This window comes from Teleopsis dalmanni, chromosome 1, assembly GCF_002237135.1.
Source record: "Teleopsis dalmanni isolate 2A chromosome 1, ASM223713v2, whole genome shotgun sequence".
In the NCBI taxonomy this organism is placed as follows: domain Eukaryota; kingdom Metazoa; phylum Arthropoda; class Insecta; order Diptera; family Diopsidae; genus Teleopsis; species Teleopsis dalmanni.
In genome coordinates this window covers 176,618,247-176,625,754 of record NC_051846.1, presented here as the reverse complement: position 1 = coordinate 176,625,754, position 7,508 = coordinate 176,618,247, and positions in this window count along the sequence as shown.

Below are 7,508 nucleotides of genomic sequence, written 5' to 3'. Positions count from 1 at the left end.
GCTAATAGGTTCCACTATAGGCTCAATAGGCAATTGGGATGTAGGGCTCTCTCTCGACAAACGAAACTTACGCTCTATAGGTCGCTCCCTGTGCTTCTGTATGGCGCAGAAGCATGGATGTTATCACAGAATGATGAAGCAGCACTGGGACTGTTCGAGAGAAAAGTTCTTCGTAAGATCTTTGGTCCTCTACGAGTTGGCGAGTTGGCGCGCAGCAGAGGCGCCTGGGGAGACATGCTGCGTCAGGCCGAAACTCGGTAACGGGTTGTTATGGCCACATAAGTAAGTGAGTAAGTAACTGAGATATTTACAAGCTTAAGACTAATAGTCATCGACGCTATCTCTTATTTTAACTTCGTTGTTTAAAGGCTTAATAAGTACCAGTTGCCTCTAGCAAGCAAATATATTATCTACTATCGTAATTTCTACACCCTTGTTTCCTTCCTTTTTTTCTTTTCTTCCTGCATTTTTTTCTCTTCCTGTAGACATTCTTCTACCCTGTTCACCTATTTAAAATAGAATGGAGTATTTTTTCTCTTTCATTTTAGCAATTAATCTAGAATACAATAACCGGCTCTAAATACTAAACAGATACTTTCTCTACGGTTGTATTAAAAAGACGATGAAGTTAAAAACTGTCCCAAATTATTTGTATTTGTTCCATTATCAGTGTAATATATCTGCTCGTGCCATGCAACAATGCAAATACATTAACTCACGTTTCTCAGGTATAAATTTCTGCCTTTGGCAGATGTTGCAAATATTGAGCTGGACAAAGCATACTGCATCCTGGCATCCGTGCATGTCCAGGCATAATTTGATGCATGCAGAGCTTTTAATATACATCAAATATTATTTTAAACATTTTTACTTGACCACCTTTTTGAGTGTTGATTGGCATATTTGTGCGTAAAGCTTTGTTTTCGGTTGCAATTGTTATCATTATTATTATTATAATTATTTTTATTTTTATTATTATTATTATCTTTATTATTATTGTTTTATATGCATAAATCAGATAAGGTATGATTGTTGTGTGAGCGATCAATTATGCAGTAGGCTGAAGCGTGAAAATGTATGAAATAAGAGTACGCGTGGCGCACAATTCGTACGCAATTAAAGCAGAGCGGAGTGTTTTTATTATTTACAAGTGGTTTCGTTAATAAACATTGAGGTTACGACTGCAGGGCGCACTAAAAGTGCAAATCCGCTTACAGTTTCAGATACCTACTCAGATACATCCAAACAAATGTGAGCATTTTGAGTGTTTGAAGTGCGCTTGAGAGTGTAATGCGACGGCTTGTTTTCAGTTTCAGATTCAGATTCAATTTCAATTGTCGTTGTTGAAGGTGCCGCGGTCGGAGAAGGAAAGGACAACCAATGTCAGCTTTTGAAATATGATAATGGCATTAAAATTGCAAAAAACGTTAAAAGCGTTAAATTTGTATAATTAAAGAATTCCTTTGAAATGTCACACGCTTTTAAAAGTTTCATTTAAATAAAGAGCTGATATGAAATAAATTTAAAAATGTAAATATTTTCATATCACAGCATAAATAAATTTATTTTTTTATTTAATTGACTGACTTTAATGAAAAAAATAATTGGAACTCTTTTTATACATAAAAATTTTAATTTTTCTTAAATTTCTTAAAAATTTAATTTTTGTTAAAAGAAATTTATATTTTATCAAATTCGGAAGGGTACGAGTTCCTTCAAATTAATTAACACTAACCATAAATCCGAGATCGCGGAGCAATCGATCGTCAAGCGAAACAAACTGGACGAAAGCACAAAAGAAAATGGATTGAACGTTTATCAGATCAAGCCCAAGTAACAGCAAGAACGAGCAATATGAAAGAACTTTACTCGATTACTATAGAACTTACAGGAAAATATAAAAGTAAGCAAAGCTTATAGAAATAGAAATAACAATCTTGTGAACGACAGTGAGGTTGAACAGTCTTAAATAATCTTCAAAACAAGTTAAATAATATTTCTAAAGCTGCTTATGATAGTCACAGTCAGATTTATCTTCATGGAATAAGTATTGATCTACCCACAGGTTACCATCTAAAAACTGGCGGCCTTATATCGTTAATTCCACTTAAGACCAAATAATGGCTATTCTGATATCACAGGAATAGCGATGGTACGTACATAGACAGAAAGGTCTGTCCAACGCTGAAAAGGTAAAGGAAAATCAAACTGTCAGTTTCATGAATTTGACACCACCTACAAAACATAAAATAATCTGTATTATTAAATCTCTAAAGAATCACCTGGTAAAATCCTGGTAAATCACCAGGAAATTATTTCATATATATGCAGAATACCTCAAGGCGAATCCAATTTTTGTTGCAATTGCCCTTCTTTCAATTTTTTGCAACATTTGTGGAAAGGAAGTGTATCCCGAGCAATGGAGCGAGGTTATTATCATAAAAATTTCCAAAAAAGGAGATTCATCAGATTAAAACTATTATAGGGGCATCATCTTGCTCCCTATATCAAGCAGAGTTCTTGCAATGTTATTATTGTCCAGAATATCTGAGGTTGCTGTGACTCAATATAAAAAATATATTTTCTATAGTCATTTTCGTCAGAACTGATATTTAAATCAAATTTAATATTGATTTTTTTTATAAATAATAATACAAAAATTTGACTTTTAGTGTATGAAATTTTTTTTAGTTCTTTTTTTTTTAAATAAAAATTATGTTATATACATATAATTATAATTATACACTTATTTGTGAATTAAAACTTCATTTGTCCTGAAAAGAATCTTTTTTAATATTATTATACCATATATTATATATTATATTATTTATATATTATATATTATGTATTATATTATTTTTGTTATTATTTTATAAAAGAAACATTAAATGCTGCATTAGATGTGAGCCAATAAATATGATTTTTTTTCACATTAAAATTTTAATTTTCTTAAAATAAACAATTTTTATAAATTAAATTCACAATTTAATTTTTCCAAAAAGACTTTTTTTTTATTGTTTTTAAGTAAAAATTTAATATTTCTTAACAGGATTTTTTATAAATAAAACTTAATTTTTCTTTAACATTTTTTTTTCAATTTTTTATTTTAAATAAAAATTTTAATTTTACTTGAAATAAATTTCTTTGTAGTTTTTTTCATTAATAAATTTTTCAATTTTTCTTGAAAGAAATTTGTTTAATACATAAAAATCATAATTTCTCTTGAAAGAAACTTTAAATGATGCGTTGGATGTGAATAGCGCTAAGATTATGCTTTAATCTTAGAATGCAATATTTAAGTTTTTATATGAATTCTTAATAAAAATTTTCATTCCATTCTCACACACATATACTATAGAATTGTACATATATACTTACCTACATACATATATATACATGCATACATATAGCATTCCTTACGGTAGCTGACACATGACTTGAAACTTATTTCATGTCAAAATTGAGTGCAGAATTTTAAACAAAGTTTCAACGATATCTGCAAAGTGAAGAATAAAGAATAAAGAGTGATGAGTGAAGAGTGAAGAGTGAAAAGGGGGAGTAGGAGCAGTCAAAAAGCAAAATTTTTCGACATTTCATCATTAAAGTTGAACATAGTTAGCTACCAAACTTCGGAACACGTACGCATATAGCTACCACTTGAAATATTATATACAGCAATCCAGAGATGAGAAGGAAAAAACGGAATACTATAGTACATATTATGTATATTTGCGACAGCACAGAAAAAAATGAAAATATTCAATTTGCAACCGAAATGCAATTTATGTGCGATTTTCAATTATTATTCCTCAAATTACGAATCGTAAAAACTCCACAACTCCACTTGATTCACAATTGAAATTTCTTTTGTAGCAACCGCACAGTGCAGCGGTGCACCGTCCCAGTGACAGGCGTAATTCTACACAGGGATGGGTGCAACCGAAGACCAACGTAGAGGCACACAATTTCACAATTCGCGAACAAAAAACAAAATAATTTATTATTGTTATTATTATTGTATGGCGATTTCTATATATCCGTAGTTTCATCTGCTTTTGTCTCTATATAGTAAAATATTATTTTTTTTTTCCACCAATAAATGTGCAATTTTTTTCATTGGTATTATTTATTTTTTTTTTTTTGTTGAATTTTTTTCTCAATTTTTTCTCTTGTAAACGCAGTCTTTCCGCACAATGTTGCTTGGATGCGTCCACACGTAGTTGTCCTGCCACATGTCCAGATTCAGCAATCACGTTATCGTCGTTTGACATGTTGTGCAGCGTTGCTCTGCTACCTTAAACAGCAGCGCACACGCATTATTGCTCTAAATCCAGCGTTACGATCTGATAGGTAATGTTACGTTTAAATCGCTTTAAGATTTATCGATAATCCCGGCTGATAAAAAAAATACTACAATCATAAAAAAAATCACAAAAAAAAGTGCGCTTATGAAGCACACGTTAAAGCAATGAACTTGCTTTCTTATTGAATTTGGGCATTTTAAAATTTTTGGCATCATCATAAATAATGCAGTTACATAAAAAAATCTCAAATGCTGGCATAAAAAACTGCAACAAAAATAAGCCATCCAATCGGTAAAAGTAGCTTTTAATGATGCATGATTTATGTACGTCAGACTGGAAACATCATAAAATATTTAATAAAAAAATCTACGCAGACCAGCAAGCCCACATCAAAAGCATGTATAGTACATAAATTTATAATACACAATACAATCAGTTTTAATACGAAAAAATTATTTTATAATCGTAAATATTAAATAAAATCACAATATTTCGCAACAATACACTTTTATAGTGTCACATAAGAGAGAAAATACTTAATAATAAAGTTTAAAAAAGCAGCACAAGATTTAAAAGTATCTAATGTGTATCTAATGAACCCAAACATTTTTAGACGTAAACACTTGCCACAAAAATATATGTGAGGGAATATGGGTTAAGAAACCCTTATTTACGCACTACTACTAGAGAAACTATTGGAGTTTATTCCACTAAAAGCTAAAACTCAATCATATTAGTTCCAACAATGGTTAGGAATGAATGTCTTTATTTACAGACTGCATCTGTATACAATTCATTTTCCTTTTATTTTCTTCTTTAATATACAATTAAATTTCTTTTCAAAAGATCGAGATTTTCCAAAAGGTAAGGTTTTTCACAGTTAAAAACCTTGCCGAGCAATAATAATTACCGTAAATAAATAAATATATTATCAGTGTTAGTTAATAATTATCTCTGTAGTATTGGTAATTATTTACGTACAGTGAAAATTTATTTATTTAAAAATTAATTAAACTTAAATTTAATACAGCTATAACCAATATACCCACTAATTCCCCTTGAAAGGTTGCTACATATCAACATCTGAAGCCTGTATAATAACAAACAGAACCAAACAAAATACCACACAGAATTGGTATTAAACACTATAAACAAATCCAGTTGAGTTTCCAAGATCGCTCGGATTTACGTTCCAGACACAATCGTTAATTTCGACGACCAAGTTACCGTACAACACCCCCAAAAGGATTTTGCAAACAGGTCCCCGCGGATTACAACAACAACAACATATCCTACGAAAAGGGTACCAAATGTGCACTTTATTGATTTCAAAGCTATATGTGTTAAGTAAATACATTAAACGATCTGAGATCTAATAATATAGATCAGCATCGATCGAAACAGTTATTTATTTCAACTGACGCAATTGATAATCAAGGGGAAATCAAATAAGCTCTTTTCGATAAGCAAGCTACTTATATTTTATCTAACTATTTTATTTAACACTGACGTCTGATAATGCTTTGAATACCCTGAGAATACAATACATATGTGCAAATAAGCACATATGTTAAAGCGTTATCACTTATTACAGACTATTGTCTATACAATAAAATTTAAACGAGCTTATGTTATGTTTAATAGTGCAGCTCAAAGTAAAACGGTTCTTTATTCCAACAATGGGAATGTTAAGCAAGCTGTTTTCGAACTTACGTATCCTCTCTGATTACTTTACACATCGCTATAATCTGATGTATCACCGACAAAGTAGAATAAGATAAGATAAAATAAGATAGCAATTACATTAATCAAGTGTATAACTTTCTTTCTCACTGTATGCAAAAGGTTTACGAATTAAAAGAAAAACAATAACAAATAACATGTTTAATGCGTAGTAAATATAACTTACTTGTTTATAGTGCTTTTGTTGTTGTTGTCGTGGTGAAATTCTTGCTTTTATTGAAATAATATTATTTGTTGTAATTCTTTCATTGAGTACAGTTTTTGTTGTTGTTATTGACACTGTTGTATTACACTATTTAACTGTTCGATTTTTTGTTGCTATTAATTATAACAAATACTGCTTTATTGTAGTTTTTGTTTTGTTAGTCGGTTTGTTTTTGTCATCGTTTAGTTAGTTAAGTTTTTGTTGGAATTTTAACGTCGGCCGCTGCATTATTGCCTGGTTAAAACTGTTTTGTTATAATTTATTTTGTTGTTGTAATCACTATTAGAAATTGCTTAGTTATTATTGCTGTATTAATAATGTATTGTTATAATTTCTTAATGGACCGTTTTATTGTTTTTGTTACTGTTATATTTTGGTTTCGTTTTCTTTAACTGCTGTATTATTTATGTTGCTTTAATAAAACCGTATTTTGTTTTGTCTAATTTTCTTATTTCACGAATTGAATTTTATCACTGAACATATTTTATATTTATTTAAATATAAAGTAATAAGAACAAGATTTCATATATCAAAATTAGAGTTTCATATTAAACGTATTTGAATTATTTGTACACTTTTATAATCCAATTAACAATTATAATTTCAATAATACACTCTAGAAACACTTTTAAGGCTATTAAACTAAAAAATATTTTTTACTGCTTATTACCGATTTTTTTTTTTATTTTTTTAATGTTATCGTTTTTTTTTTATTTATTTATGATAAATATTTAAAAAACTTCATTTAATTAATTTCTTCATTATTAAAATTTCTTTTATACCACAAATCATATATTAAGCAGAATAACTACATATAAATAATTGTAACGCAACTAATTATTGATAATAATAATTTTAATAACACATTTTATTTCTTAGAATATATGTTTTAACTTTATTATATAAAATATGCATTTATTTTTACCTAAATATTAATTATTTAATGAGTCCCAACTACCGAATCCTCAATTTCGCACTTTACAAAAACAAAGCCAATCAACGAGGACTTCATTTACATCGCACCACACGACGCACAAAACTAAAATTCACTAAAAAATATTCTCCACTGATTAATTGCTTTGGTTTTCATTTTCATTTTTTACAGTAAAACCAGAGTTGTACCTTAAGTTGTCACTGTTAATTGAGCCTTCAACTAATATTTAGCATAATTCGAACTAAATTCACCACAAATAAAAGAAATGTTATATTCACTATGGAAAGAACGTATGTAAATACCCACCAAACACAAGTTCATG